The sequence below is a fragment of the Schistocerca gregaria genome, chromosome 6 (assembly GCF_023897955.1).
Source record: "Schistocerca gregaria isolate iqSchGreg1 chromosome 6, iqSchGreg1.2, whole genome shotgun sequence".
Lineage (NCBI taxonomy): Eukaryota > Metazoa > Arthropoda > Insecta > Orthoptera > Acrididae > Schistocerca > Schistocerca gregaria.
The window spans coordinates 30,204,161-30,218,443 of NC_064925.1; the positions used below are offsets into that span (position 1 = coordinate 30,204,161).

The following is a 14,283-nucleotide window of genomic DNA, read 5'->3' on the forward strand; positions in this document are numbered from 1 at the left end:
ACTCAGATGGTAGAGCGCTCGCTTAGCATGCGAGAGGTACTGTTATCGATACCCAGCGCCTCCAGAATTTTTAACACACCTACATGCGCACCTTGCCATGCAAGTGGAGTAATTCACAGCCAGCAGATGTGTCTAGGCAGATACAAGAGATCGATTAGCATCCACAATTGGCAAGCGTGCTGTTATTCGTGCGCAGAAAGCACCCTCCTCCAACTCCTACACTTAATTTACAAACAGTACAAGTGTTCGCATATGATTCTTAAGCCTACGTCGGAAAGATCTGCCTTACGCCGGGTTCACGTAAATCCCACTGCACATTCCTATTCTTTGCGTGCAGTCGGCTGCTACTGGTGTTGCTAGTTGTGACTTCTGATAACAGATGCCGTAGCAATCAATTCATGGAGTGATTTGTATGCTTTGCGATAGTCTGTCTCTGACAAGCAAGCACAGGTGACATAGGTGCGAACGCAGGAAGCTTGCAGCCCCTCGCTGCCTGCAGACACCGAGCAGCCACACTAGGAGGGCGGCCTAAGCCGTAGGCGAAATGTGCTCATTCGCTTTGGGGCGACGTCGAACTATAAATGAGGCTGTCACTAGCGTGAGCGTTGCGTGAAGTCGTAAAAGTCGGCTGCATGGGCTAGTGCCATGTTTGGGGAGCGTTTCGTAGTTTGCGCAGTGCAATGGAGACGTGGAAACTTGTTGTGGCCCAGTGTTTTGCAGTTGGACGACAAGAGTGGTACACAGTAGCAAAGAGCGAGGCACTGAGTTTGCATGAACAGTGGAGTGCAGAATGTGGCTCGAGATGTGCTTGTTACCTCAGGTGCTGTGTGATTGTCGACAAGGAGTGAAAACGGAGCAATTTGTGACCCCCCTTTCAATTTAAGACGTTAAAAACAGACGGAATTTGCATTCGTAATACCAGAGCATCGAAACTACTTGGAACTCTTGTGTATATGAACGTGTCCGCGCCTTTGTACTCTGGTCCCTTCAGCGCTACAAACCAACCAAGCATCGTGTCCGTGCACATCAGAGTCGCAAGGAATGGAGAATAGCGCAGTTTGGTCGCGGATGGGGGCGTAGCTCAGTTGGTAGAGCGTTCGCTTTGCATGTTAAAGTTACCGGGTTCAAGCCCCGGCGCCTCCATGTTTTGTGGTCAGTGGATGCCAAGTGTTGATCGCGGCGAACCTAAAGGCACGCAAGATGTTGCAAAGCCAGCGTCACAGACTTGTATGATGCATACTGACGTAAGGAGAGCAAGATGTATGTGTGGGGACCGGCTGTCATCGAGTGCAGGTCTGTCTTAGGTATCACGGCTTAACGTCATTGAAGTCTAGAGAGTGGACAACACGTTCGTCTTACTCAGAGCGGTGTCCGAATTCTATTTTCGACGTGATGCGTGCCACTTCGATTGTGGCCAACTACGATTCAATACAGAATGCACGAAACCTGAAAGACACCCTCACAGATACATAGAGAGTAGTGTTTGTCTGCGGAATAATGGGAGTGCAAGCGTCTGTGACATTGATATTGCTGTATGTAGCACAATTTATCTTGGAGGGGGCGTAACTCAGATGGTAGAGCGCTCGCTTAGCATGCGAGAGGTACTGTTATCGATACCCAGCGCCTCCAGAATTTTTAACATACCTACATGCGCACCTTGCCATGCAAGTGGAGTAATTCACAGCCAGCAGATGTGTCTAGGCAGATACAAGAGAACGATTAGCATCCACAATTGGCAAGCGTGCTGTTATTCGTGCGCAGAAAGCACCCTCCTCCAACTCCTACACTTAATTTACAAACAGTACAAGTGTTCGCATATGATTCTTAAGCCTACGTCGGAAAGATCTGCCTTACGCCGGGTTCACGTAAATCCCACTGCACATTCCTATTCTTTGCGTGCAGTCGGCTGCTACTGGTGTTGCTAGTTGTGACTTCTGATAACAGATGCCGTAGCAATCAATTCATGGAGTGATTTGTATGCTTTGCGATAGTCTGTCTCTGACAAGCAAGCACAGGTGACATAGGTGCGAACGCAGGAAGCTTGCAGCCCCTCGCTGCCTGCAGACACCGAGCAGCCACACTAGGAGGGCGGCCTAAGCCGTAGGCGAAATGTGCTCATTCGCTTTGGGGCGACGTCGAACTATAAATGAGGCTGTCACTAGCGTGAGCGTTGCGTGAAGTCGTAAAAGTCGGCTGCATGGGCTAGTGCCATGTTGGGGGAGCGTTTCGTAGTTTGCGCAGTGCAATGGAGACGTGGAAACTTGTTGTGGCCCAGTGTTTTGCAGTTGGACGACAAGAGTGGTACACAGTAGCAAAGAGCGAAGCACTGAGTTTGCATGAACAGTGGAGTGCAGAATGGGGCTCGAGATGTGCTTGTTACCTCAGGTGCTGTGTGATTGTCGACAAGGAGTGAAAACGGAGCAATTTGTGACCCCCCTTTCAATTTAAGACGTTAAAAACAGACGGAATTTGCATTCGTAATACCAGAGCATCGAAACTACTTGGAACTCTTGTGTATATGAACGTGTCCGCGCCTTTGTACTCTGGTCCCTTCAGCGCTACAAACCAACCAAGCATCGTGTCCGTGCACATCAGAGTCGCAAGGAATGGAGAATAGCGCAGTTTGGTCGCGGATGCGGGCGTAGCTCAGTTGGTAGAGCGTTCGCTTTGCATGTTAAAGGTACCGGGTTCAAGCCCCGGCGCCTCCATGTTTTGTGGTCAGTGATGCCAAGTGTTGATCGCGGCGAACCTAAAGGCACGCAAGATGTTGCAAAGCCAGCGTCACAGACTTGTATGATGCATACTGACGTAAGGAGAGCAAGATGTATGTGTGGGGACCGGCTGTCATCGAGTGCAGGTCTGTCTTAGGTATCACGGCTTAACGTCATTGAAGTCTAGAGAGTGGACAACACGTTCGTCTTACTCAGAGCGGTGTCCGAATTCTATTTTCGACGTGATGCGTGCCACTTCCATTGTGGCCAACTACGATTCAATACAGAATGCACGAAACCTGAAAGACACCCTCACAGATACATAGAGAGTAGTGTTTGTCTGCGGAATAATGGGAGTGCAAGCGTCTGTGACATTGATATTGCTGTATGTAGCACTATTAATCATGGAGGGGACGTAGCTCAGATGGTAGAGCGCTCGCTTAGTATGCGAGAGGTACTGGGATCGATACCCAGCGCCTCCAGAATTTTTAACACACCTACATGCGCACCTTGCCATGCAAGTGGAGTAATTCACAGCCAGCAGATGTGTCTAGGCAGATACAAGAGAACGATTAGCATCCACAATTGGCAAGCGTGCTGTTATTCGTGCGCAGGAAGCACCCTCCTCCAACTCCTACACTTAATTTACAAACAGTACAAGTGTTCCCATAAGATTCTTAAGCCTACGTCGGAAAGATCTGCCTTACGCCGGGTTCACGTAAATCCCACTGCACATTCCTATTCTTTGCGTGCAGTCGGCTGCTACTGGTGTTGCTAGTTGTGACTTCTGATAACAGATGCCGTAGCAATCAATTCATGGAGTGATTTGTATGTTTTGCGATAGTCTGTCTCTGACAAGCAAGCACAGGTGACATAGGTGCGAACGCAGGAAGCTTGCAGCCCCTCGCTGCCTGCAGACACCGAGCAGCCACACTAGGAGGGCGGCCTAAGCCGTAGGCGAAATGTGCTCATTCGCTTTGGGGCGACGTCGAACTATAAATGAGGCTGTCACTAGCTTGAGCGTCGTGTAAAGTCGTAAAAGTCGGCTGCATGGGCGAGTGCCATGTTTGGGGAGCGTTTCGTAGTTTGCGCAGTGCAATGGAGACGTGGAAACTTGTTGTGGCCCAGTGTTTTGCAGTTGGACGACAAGAGTGGTACACAGTAGCAAAGAGCGAGGCACTGAGTTTGCATGAACAGTGGAGTGCAGAATGGGGCTCGAGATGTGCTTGTTACCTAAGGTGCTGTGTGATTGTCGACAAGGAGTGAAAACGGAGCAATTTGTGACCCCCCTTTCAATTTAAGACGTTAAAAACAGACGGAATTTGCATTCGTAATACCAGAGCATCGAAACTACTTGGAACTCTTGTGTATATGAACGTGTCCGCGCCTTTGTACTCTGGTCCCTTCAGCGATACAAACCAACCAAGCATCGTGTCCGTGCACATCAGATTCGCAAGGAATGGAGAATAGCGCAGTTTGGTCGCGGATGGGGGCGTAGCTCAGTTGGTAGAGCGTTCGCTTTGCATGTGAAAGGTCCCGGGTTCAAGCCCCGGCGCCTCCATGTTTTGTGGTCAGTGGATGCCAAGTGTTGATCGCGGCGAACCTAAAGGCACGCAAGATGTTGCAAAGCCAGCGTCACAGACTTGTATGATGCATACTGACGTAAGGAGAGCAAGATGTATGTGTGGGGACCGGCTGTCATCGAGTGCAGGTCTGTCTTAGGTATCACGGCTTAACGTTATTGAAGTCTAGAGAGTGGACAACACGTTCGTCTTACTCAGAGCGGTGTCGGAATTCTATTTTCGACGTGATGCGTGCCACTTCCATTGTGGCCAACTACGATTCAATACAGAATGCACGAAACCTGAAAGACACCCTCACAGATACATAGAGAGTAGTGTTCGTCTGCGGAATAATGGGAGTGCAAGCGTCTGTGACATTGATATTGCTGTATGTAGCACAATTTATCATGGAGGGGGCGTAGCTCAGATGGTAGAGCGCTCGCTTAGCATGCGAGAGGTACTGGGATCGATACCCAGCGCCTCCAGAATTTTTAACACACCTACATGCGCACCTTGCCATGCAAGTGGAGTAATTCACAGCCAGCAGATGTGTCTAGGCAGATACAAGAGAACGATTAGCATTCACAATTGGCAAGCGTGCTGTTATTCGTGCGCAGGAAGCACCCTCCTCCAACTCCTACACTTAATTTACAAACAGTACAAGTGTTCCCATAAGATTCTTAAGCCTACGTCGGAAAGATCTGCCTTACGCCGGGTTCACGTAAATCCCACTGCACATTCCTATTCTTTGCGTGCAGTCGGCTGCTACTGGTGTTGCTAGTTGTGACTTCTGATAACAGATGCCGTAGCAATCAATTCATGGAGTGATTTGTATGTTTTGCGATAGTCTGTCTCTGACAAGCAAGCACAGGTGACATAGGTGCGAACGCAGGAAGCTTGCAGCCCCTCGCTGCCTGCAGACACCGAGCAGCCACACTAGGAGGGCGGCCTAAGCCGTAGGCGAAATGTGCTCATTCGCTTTGGGGCGACGTCGAACTATAAATGAGGCTGTCACTAGCGTGAGCGTTGCGTGAGCGTCGTGTAAAGTCGTAAAAGTCGGCTGCATGGGCGAGTGCCATGTTTGGGGAGCGTTTTGTAGTTTGCGCAGTGCAATGGAGACGTGGAAACTTGTTGTGGCCCAGTGTTTTGCAGTTGGACGACAAGAGTGGTACACAGTAGCAAAGAGCGAGGCACTGAGTTTGCATGAACAGTGGAGTGCAGAATGGGGCTCGAGATGTGCTTGTTACCTCAGGTGCTGTGTGATTGTCGACAAGGAGTGAAAACGGAGCAATTTGTGACCCCCTTTCAATTTAAGACGTTAAAAACAGACGGAATTTGCATTCGTAATACCAGAGCATCGAAACTACTTGGAACTCTTGTGTATATGAACGTGTCCGCGCCTTTGTACTCTGGTCCCTTCAGCGCTACAAACCAACCAAGCATCGTGTCCGTGCACATCAGAGCCTCAAGGAATGGAGAATAGCGCAGTTTGGTCGCGGATGGGGGCGCAGCTCAGTTGGTAGAGCGTTCGCTTTGCATGTGAAAGGTCCCGGGTTCAAGCCCCGGCGCCTCCATGTTTTGTGGTCAGTGGATGCCAAGTGTTGATCGCGGCGAACCTAAAAGCACGCAAGATGTGGCAAAGCCAGCGTCACAGACTTGTATGATGCATACTGACGTAAGGAGAGCAAGATGTATGTGTGGGGACCGGCTGTCATCGAGTGCAGGTCTGTCTTAGGTATCACGGCTTAACGTCATTGAAGTCTAGAGAGTGGACAACACGTTCGTCTTACTCAGAGCGGTGTCCGAATTCTATTTTCGACGTGATGCGTGCCACTTCCATTGTGGCCAACTACGATTCAATACAGAATGCACGAAACCTGAAAGACACCCTCACAGATACATAGAGAGTAGTGTTTGTCTGCGGAATAATGGGAGTGCAAGCGTCTGTGACATTGATATTGCTGTATGTAGCACAATTTATCATGGAGGGGGCGTAGCTCAGATGGTAGAGCGCTCGCTTAGCATGCGAGAGGTACTGGGATCGATACCCAGCGCCTCCAGAATTTTTAACACACCTACATGCGCACCTTGCCATGCAAGTGGAGTAATTCACAGCCAGCAGATGTGTCTAGGCAGATACAAGAGAACGATTAGCATCCACAATTGGCAAGCGTGCTGTTATTCGTGCGCAGGAAGCACCCTCCTCCAACTCCTACACTTAATTTACAAACAGTACAAGTGTTCCCATAAGATTCTTAAGCCTACGTCGGAAAGATCTGCCTTACGCCGGGTTCACGTAAATCCCACTGCACATTCCTATTCTTTGCGTGCAGTCGGCTGCTACTGGTGTTGCTAGTTGTGACTTCTGATAACAGATGCCGTAGCAATCAATTCATGGAGTGATTTGTATGTTTTGCGATAGTCTGTCTCTGACAAGCAAGCACAGGTGACATAGGTGCGAACGCAGGAAGCTTGCAGCCCCTCGCTGCCTGCAGACACCGAGCAGCCACACTAGGAGGGCGGCCTAAGCCGTAGGCGAAATGTGCTCATTCGCTTTGGGGCGACGTCGAACTATAAATGAGGCTGTCACTAGCGTGAGCGTCGTGTAAAGTCGTAAAAGTCGGCTGCATGGCGAGTGCCATGTTTGGGGAGCGTTTCGTAGTTTGCGCAGTGCAATGGAGACGTGGAAACTTGTTGTGGCCCAGTGTTTTGCAGTTGGACGACAAGAGTGGTACACAGTAGCAAAGAGCGAGGCACTGAGTTTGCATGAACAGTGGAGTGCAGAATGGGGCTCGAGATGTGCTTGTTACCTCAGGTGCTGTGTGATTGTCGACAAGGAGTGAAAACGGAGCAATTTGTGACCCCCCTTTCAATTTAAGACGTTAAAAACAGACGGAATTTGCATTCGTAATACCAGAGCATCGAAACTACTTGGAACTCTTGTGTATATGAACGTGTCCGCGCCTTTGTACTCTGGTCCCTTCAGCGCTACAAACCAACCAAGCATCGTGTCCGTGCACATCAGAGCCTCAAGGAATGGAGAATAGCGCAGTTTGGTCGCGGATGGGGGCGCAGCTCAGTTGGTAGAGCGTTCGCTTTGCATGTGAAAGGTCCCGGGTTCAAGCCCCGGCGCCTCCATGTTTTGTGGTCAGTGGATGCCAAGTGTTGATCGCGGTGAACCTAAAAGCACGCAAGATGTGGCAAAGCCAGCGTCACAGACTTGTATGATGCATACTGACGTAAGGAGAGCAAGATGTATGTGTGGGGACCGGCTGTCATCGAGTGCAGGTCTGTCTTAGGTATCACGGCTTAACGTCATTGAAGTCTAGAGAGTGGACAACACGTTCGTCTTACTCAGAGCGGTGTCCGAATTCTATTTTCGACGTGATGCGTGCCACTTCCATTGTGGCCAACTACGATTCAATACAGAATGCACGAAACCTGAAAGACACCCTCACAGATACATAGAGAGTAGTGTTTGTCTGCGGAATAATGGGAGTGCAAGCGTCTGTGACATTGATATTGCTGTATGTAGCACAATTTATCATGGAGGGGGCGTAGCTCAGATGGTAGAGCGCTCGCTTAGCATGCGAGAGGTACTGGGATCGATACCCAGCGCCTCCAGAATTTTTAACACACCTACATGCGCACCTTGCCATGCAAGTGGAGTAATTCACAGCCAGCAGATGTGTCTAGCCAGATACAAGAGAACGATTAGCATCCACAATTGGCAAGCGTGCTGTTATTCGTGCGCAGGAAGCACCCTCCTCCAACTCCTACACTTAATTTACAAACAGTACAAGTGTTCCCATAAGATTCTTAAGCCTACGTCGGAAAGATCTGCCTTACGCCGGGTTCACGTAAATCCCACTGCACATTCCTATTCTTTGCGTGCAGTCGGCTGCTACTGGTGTTGCTAGTTGTGACTTCTGATAACAGATGCCGTAGCAATCAATTCATGGAGTGATTTGTATGTTTTGCGATAGTCTGTCTCTGACAAGCAAGCACAGGTGACATAGGTGCGAACGCAGGAAGCTTGCAGCCCCTCGCTGCCTGCAGACACCGAGCAGCCACACTAGGAGGGCGGCCTAAGCCGTAGGCGAAATGTGCTCATTCGCTTTGGGGCGACGTCGAACTATAAATGAGGCTGTCACTAGCGTGAGCGTTGCGTGAGCGTCGTGTAAAGTCGTAAAAGTCGGCTGCATGGGCGAGTGCCATGTTTGGGGAGCGTTTCGTAGTTTGCGCAGTGCAATGGAGACGTGGAAACTTGTTGTGGCCCAGTGTTTTGCAGTTGGACGACAAGAGTGGTACACAGTAGCAAAGAGCGAGGCACTGAGTTTGCATGAACAGTGGAGTGCAGAATGGGGCTCGAGATGTGCTTGTTACCTCAGGTGCTGTGTGATTGTCGACAAGGAGTGAAAACGGAGCAATTTGTGACCCCCCTTTCAATTTAAGACGTTAAAAACAGACGGAATTTGCATTCGTAATACCAGAGCATCGAAACTACTTGGAACTCTTGTGTATATGAACGTGTCCGCGCCTTTGTACTCTGGTCCCTTCAGCGCTACAAACCAACCAAGCATCGTGTCCGTGCACATCAGAGCCTCAAGGAATGGAGAATAGCGCAGTTTGGTCGCGGATGGGGGCGCAGCTCAGTTGGTAGAGCGTTCGCTTTGCATGTGAAAGGTCCCGGGTTGAAGCCCCGGCGCCTCCATGTTTTGTGGTCAGTGGATGCCAAGTGTTGATCGCGGCGAACCTAAAAGCACGCAAGATGTGGCAAAGCCAGCGTCACAGACTTGTATGATGCATACTGACGTAAGGAGAGCAAGATGTATGTGTGGGGACCGGCTGTCATCGAGTGCAGGTCTGTCTTAGGTATCACGGCTTAACGTCATTGAAGTCTAGAGAGTGGACAACACGTTCGTCTTACTCAGAGCGGTGTCCGAATTCTATTTTCGACGTGATGCGTGCCACTTCCATTGTGGCCAACTACGATTCAATACAGAATGCACGAAACCTGAAAGACACCCTCACAGATACATAGAGAGTAGTGTTTGTCTGCGGAATAATGGGAGTGCAAGCGTCTGTGACATTGATATTGCTGTATGTAGCACAATTTATCATGGAGGGGGCGTAGGCGAAATGTGCTCATTCGCTTTGGGGCGACGTCGAACTATAAATGAGGCTGTCACTAGCGTGAGCGTTGCGTGAGCGTCGTGTAAAGTCGTAAAAGTCGGCTGCATGGGCGAGTGCCATGTTTGGGGAGCGTTTCGTAGTTTGCGCAGTGCAATGGAGACGTGGAAACTTGTTGTGGCCCAGTGTTTTGCAGTTGGACGACAAGAGTGGTACACAGTAGCAAAGAGCGAGGCACTGAGTTTGCATGAACAGTGGAGTGCAGAATGGGGCTCGAGATGTGCTTGTTACCTCAGGTGCTGTGTGATTGTCGACAAGGAGTGAAAACGGAGCAATTTGTGACCCCCCTTTCAATTTAAGACGTTAAAAACAGACGGAATTTGCATTCGTAATACCAGAGCATCGAAACTACTTGGAACTCTTGTGTATATGAACGTGTCCGCGCCTTTGTACTCTGGTCCCTTCAGCGCTACAAACCAACCAAGCATCGTGTCCGTGCACATCAGAGCCTCAAGGAATGGAGAATAGCGCAGTTTGGTCGCGGATGGGGGCGCAGCTCAGTTGGTAGAGCGTTCGCTTTGCATGTGAAAGGTCCCGGGTTCAAGCCCCGGCGCCTCCATGTTTTGTGGTCAGTGGATGCCAAGTGTTGATCGCGGCGAACCTAAAAGCACGCAAGATGTGGCAAAGCCAGCGTCACAGACTTGTATGATGCATACTGACGTAAGGAGAGCAAGATGTATGTGTGGGGACCGGCTGTCATCGAGTGCAGGTCTGTCTTAGGTATCACGGCTTAACGTCATTGAAGTCTAGAGAGTGGACAACACGTTCGTCTTACTCAGAGCGGTGTCCGAATTCTATTTTCGACGTGATGCGTGCCACTTCCATTGTGGCCAACTACGATTCAATACAGAATGCACGAAACCTGAAAGACACCCTCACAGATACATAGAGAGTAGTGTTTGTCTGCGGAATAATGGGAGTGCAAGCGTCTGTGACATTGATATTGCTGTATGTAGCACAATTTATCATGGAGGGGGCGTAGGCGAAATGTGCTCATTCGCTTTGGGGCGACGTCGAACTATAAATGAGGCTGTCACTAGCGTGAGCGTTGCGTGAGCGTCGTGTAAAGTCGTAAAAGTCGGCTGCATGGGCGAGTGCCATGTTTGGGGAGCGTTTCGTAGTTTGCGCAGTGCAATGGAGACGTGGAAACTTGTTGTGGCCCAGTGTTTTGCAGTTGGACGACAAGAGTGGTACACAGTAGCAAAGAGCGAGGCACTGAGTTTGCATGAACAGTGGAGTGCAGAATGGGGCTCGAGATGTGCTTGTTACCTCAGGTGCTGTGTGATTGTCGACAAGGAGTGAAAACGGAGCAATTTGTGACCCCCCTTTCAATTTAAGACGTTAAAAACAGACGGAATTTGCATTCGTAATACCAGAGCATCGAAACTACTTGGAACTCTTGTGTATATGAACGTGTCCGCGCCTTTGTACTCTGGTCCCTTCAGCGCTACAAACCAACCAAGCATCGTGTCCGTGCACATCAGAGCCTCAAGGAATGGAGAATAGTGCAGTTTGGTCGCGGATGGGGGCGCAGCTCAGTTGGTAGAGCGTTCGCTTTGCATGTGAAAGGTCCCGGGTTCAAGCCCCGGCGCCTCCATGTTTTGTGGTCAGTGGATGCCAAGTGTTGATCGCGGCGAACCTAAAAGCACGCAAGATGTGGCAAAGCCAGCGTCACAGACTTGTATGATGCATACTGACGTAAGGAGAGCAAGATGTATGTGTGGGGACCGGCTGTCATCGAGTGCAGGTCTGTCTTAGGTATCACGGCTTAACGTCATTGAAGTCTAGAGAGTGGACAACACGTTCGTCTTACTCAGAGCGGTGTCCGAATTCTATTTTCGACGTGATGCGTGCCACTTCCATTGTGGCCAACTACGATTCAATACAGAATGCACGAAACCTGAAAGACACCCTCACAGATACATAGAGAGTAGTGTTTGTCTGCGGAATAATGGGAGTGCAAGCGTCTGTGACATTGATATTGCTGTATGTAGCACAATTTATCATGGAGGGGGCGTAGCTCAGATGGTAGAGCGCTCGCTTAGCATGCGAGAGGTACTGGGATCGATACCCAGCGCCTCCAGAATTTTTAACACACCTACATGCGCACCTTGCCATGCAAGTGGAGTAATTCACAGCCAGCAGATGTGTCTAGGCAGATACAAGAGAACGATTAGCATCCACAATTGGCAAGCATGCTGTTATTCGTGCGCAGGAAGCACCCTCCTCCAACTCCTACACTTAATTTACAAACAGTACAAGTGTTCCCATAAGATTCTTAAGCCTACGTCGGAAAGATCTGCCTTACGCCGGGTTCACGTAAATCCCACTGCACATTCCTATTCTTTGCGTGCAGTCGGCTGCTACTGGTGTTGCTAGTTGTGACTTCTGATAACAGATGCCGTAGCAATCAATTCATGGAGTGATTTGTATGTTTTGCGATAGTCTGTCTCTGACAAGCAAGCACAGGTGACATAGGTGCGAACGCAGGAAGCTTGCAGCCCCTCGCTGCCTGCAGACACCGAGCAGCCACACTAGGAGGGCGGCCTAAGCCGTAGGCGAAATGTGCTCATTCGCTTTGGGGCGACGTCGAACTATAAATGAGGCTGTCACTAGCGTGAGCGTTGCGTGAGCGTCGTGTAAAGTCGTAAAAGTCGGCTGCATGGGCGAGTGCCATGTTTGGGGAGCGTTTCGTAGTTTGCGCAGTGCAATGGAGACGTGGAAACTTGTTGTGGCCCAGTGTTTTGCAGTTGGACGACAAGAGTGGTACACAGTAGCAAAGAGCGAGGCACTGAGTTTGCATGAACAGTGGAGTGCAGAATGGGGCTCGAGATGTGCTTGTTACCTCAGGTGCTGTGTGATTGTCGACAAGGAGTGAAAACGGAGCAATTTGTGACCCCCCTTTCAATTTAAGACGTTAAAAACAGACGGAATTTGCATTCGTAATACCAGAGCATCGAAACTACTTGGAACTCTTGTGTATATGAACGTGTCCGCGCCTTTGTACTCTGGTCCCTTCAGCGCTACAAACCAACCAAGCATCGTGTCCGTGCACATCAGAGCCTCAAGGAATGGAGAATAGCGCAGTTTGGTCGCGGATGGGGGCGCAGCTCAGTTGGTAGAGCGTTCGCTTTGCATGTGAAAGGTCCCGGGTTGAAGCCCCGGCGCCTCCATGTTTTGTGGTCAGTGGATGCCAAGTGTTGATCGCGGCGAACCTAAAAGCACGCAAGATGTGGCAAAGCCAGCGTCACAGACTTGTATGATGCATACTGACGTAAGGAGAGCAAGATGTATGTGTGGGGACCGGCTGTCATCGAGTGCAGGTCTGTCTTAGGTATCACGGCTTAACGTCATTGAAGTCTAGAGAGTGGACAACACGTTCGTCTTACTCAGAGCGGTGTCCGAATTCTATTTTCGACGTGATGCGTGCCACTTCCATTGTGGCCAACTACGATTCAATACAGAATGCACGAAACCTGAAAGACACCCTCACAGATACATAGAGAGTAGTGTTTGTCTGCGGAATAATGGGAGTGCAAGCGTCTGTGACATTGATATTGCTGTATGTAGCACAATTTATCATGGAGGGGGCGTAGCTCAGATGGTAGAGCGCTCGCTTAGCATGCGAGAGGTACTGGGATCGATACCCAGCGCCTCCAGAATTTTTAACACACCTACATGCGCACCTTGCCATGCAAGTGGAGTAATTCACAGCCAGCAGATGTGTCTAGGCAGATACAAGAGAACGATTAGCATCCACAATTGGCAAGCATGCTGTTATTCGTGCGCAGGAAGCACCCTCCTCCAACTCCTACACTTAATTTACAAACAGTACAAGTGTTCCCATAAGATTCTTAAGCCTACGTCGGAAAGATCTGCCTTACGCCGGGTTCACGTAAATCCCACTGCACATTCCTATTCTTTGCGTGCAGTCGGCTGCTACTGGTGTTGCTAGTTGTGACTTCTGATAACAGATGCCGTAGCAATCAATTCATGGAGTGATTTGTATGTTTTGCGATAGTCTGTCTCTGACAAGCAAGCACAGGTGACATAGGTGCGAACGCAGGAAGCTTGCAGCCCCTCGCTGCCTGCAGACACCGAGCAGCCACACTAGGAGGGCGGCCTAAGCCGTAGGCGAAATGTGCTCATTCGCTTTGGGGCGACGTCGAACTATAAATGAGGCTGTCACTAGCGTGAGCGTTGCGTGAGCGTCGTGTAAAGTCGTAAAAGTCGGCTGCATGGGCGAGTGCCATGTTTGGGGAGCGTTTCGTAGTTTGCGCAGTGCAATGGAGACGTGGAAACTTGTTGTGGCCCAGTGTTTTGCAGTTGGACGACAAGAGTGGTACACAGTAGCAAAGAGCGAGGCACTGAGTTTGCATGAACAGTGGAGTGCAGAATGGGGCTCGAGATGTGCTTGTTACCTCAGGTGCTGTGTGATTGTCGACAAGGAGTGAAAACGGAGCAATTTGTGACCCCCCTTTCAATTTAAGACGTTAAAAACAGACGGAATTTGCATTCGTAATACCAGAGCATCGAAACTACTTGGAACTCTTGTGTATATGAACGTGTCCGCGCCTTTGTACTCTGGTCCCTTCAGCGCTACAAACCAACCAAGCATCGTGTCCGTGCACATCAGAGCCTCAAGGAATGGAGAATAGCGCAGTTTGGTCGCGGATGGGGGCGCAGCTCAGTTGGTAGAGCGTTCGCTTTGCATGTGAAAGGTCCCGGGTTGAAGCCCCGGCGCCTCCATGTTTTGTGGTCAGTGGATGCCAAGTGTTGATCGCGGCGAACCTAAAAGCACGCAAGATGTGGCAAAG

General features: G+C 50.0%; 16 non-coding genes across 16 annotated transcripts; all 16 read left to right on the plus strand.

The window, feature by feature from the left end:
* Positions 1-1,070: 1,070 nt before the first annotated feature.
* On the plus strand, positions 1,071-1,143 carry Trnaa-ugc (transfer RNA alanine (anticodon UGC)). The gene has a single exon. It is a non-coding gene; the product is annotated as a tRNA-Ala (tRNA).
* A 1,492-nt stretch (positions 1,144-2,635) lies between these two features.
* Trnaa-ugc (transfer RNA alanine (anticodon UGC)) lies at positions 2,636-2,708 on the plus strand. The gene has a single exon. It is a non-coding gene; the product is annotated as a tRNA-Ala (tRNA).
* Positions 2,709-3,120: 412 nt separating this feature from the next.
* On the plus strand, positions 3,121-3,193 carry Trnat-agu (transfer RNA threonine (anticodon AGU)). Its single transcript has one exon. It is a non-coding gene; the product is annotated as a tRNA-Thr (tRNA).
* Positions 3,194-4,199: 1,006 nt separating this feature from the next.
* Trnaa-ugc (transfer RNA alanine (anticodon UGC)) lies at positions 4,200-4,272 on the plus strand. The gene has a single exon. It is a non-coding gene; the product is annotated as a tRNA-Ala (tRNA).
* Positions 4,273-4,685: 413 nt separating this feature from the next.
* On the plus strand, positions 4,686-4,758 carry Trnaa-agc (transfer RNA alanine (anticodon AGC)). The gene has a single exon. It is a non-coding gene; the product is annotated as a tRNA-Ala (tRNA).
* Positions 4,759-5,774: 1,016 nt separating this feature from the next.
* Trnaa-ugc (transfer RNA alanine (anticodon UGC)) lies at positions 5,775-5,847 on the plus strand. The gene has a single exon. It is a non-coding gene; the product is annotated as a tRNA-Ala (tRNA).
* A 413-nt stretch (positions 5,848-6,260) lies between these two features.
* Trnaa-agc (transfer RNA alanine (anticodon AGC)) lies at positions 6,261-6,333 on the plus strand. The gene has a single exon. It is a non-coding gene; the product is annotated as a tRNA-Ala (tRNA).
* A 1,005-nt stretch (positions 6,334-7,338) lies between these two features.
* Trnaa-ugc (transfer RNA alanine (anticodon UGC)) lies at positions 7,339-7,411 on the plus strand. Its single transcript has one exon. It is a non-coding gene; the product is annotated as a tRNA-Ala (tRNA).
* A 413-nt stretch (positions 7,412-7,824) lies between these two features.
* On the plus strand, positions 7,825-7,897 carry Trnaa-agc (transfer RNA alanine (anticodon AGC)). Its single transcript has one exon. It is a non-coding gene; the product is annotated as a tRNA-Ala (tRNA).
* A 1,017-nt stretch (positions 7,898-8,914) lies between these two features.
* On the plus strand, positions 8,915-8,987 carry Trnaa-ugc (transfer RNA alanine (anticodon UGC)). The gene has a single exon. It is a non-coding gene; the product is annotated as a tRNA-Ala (tRNA).
* A 965-nt stretch (positions 8,988-9,952) lies between these two features.
* On the plus strand, positions 9,953-10,025 carry Trnaa-ugc (transfer RNA alanine (anticodon UGC)). The gene has a single exon. It is a non-coding gene; the product is annotated as a tRNA-Ala (tRNA).
* Positions 10,026-10,990: 965 nt separating this feature from the next.
* On the plus strand, positions 10,991-11,063 carry Trnaa-ugc (transfer RNA alanine (anticodon UGC)). The gene has a single exon. It is a non-coding gene; the product is annotated as a tRNA-Ala (tRNA).
* Positions 11,064-11,476: 413 nt separating this feature from the next.
* Trnaa-agc (transfer RNA alanine (anticodon AGC)) lies at positions 11,477-11,549 on the plus strand. The gene has a single exon. It is a non-coding gene; the product is annotated as a tRNA-Ala (tRNA).
* Positions 11,550-12,566: 1,017 nt separating this feature from the next.
* Trnaa-ugc (transfer RNA alanine (anticodon UGC)) lies at positions 12,567-12,639 on the plus strand. The gene has a single exon. It is a non-coding gene; the product is annotated as a tRNA-Ala (tRNA).
* Positions 12,640-13,052: 413 nt separating this feature from the next.
* On the plus strand, positions 13,053-13,125 carry Trnaa-agc (transfer RNA alanine (anticodon AGC)). Its single transcript has one exon. It is a non-coding gene; the product is annotated as a tRNA-Ala (tRNA).
* Positions 13,126-14,142: 1,017 nt separating this feature from the next.
* On the plus strand, positions 14,143-14,215 carry Trnaa-ugc (transfer RNA alanine (anticodon UGC)). Its single transcript has one exon. It is a non-coding gene; the product is annotated as a tRNA-Ala (tRNA).
* Positions 14,216-14,283: the final 68 nt, after the last annotated feature.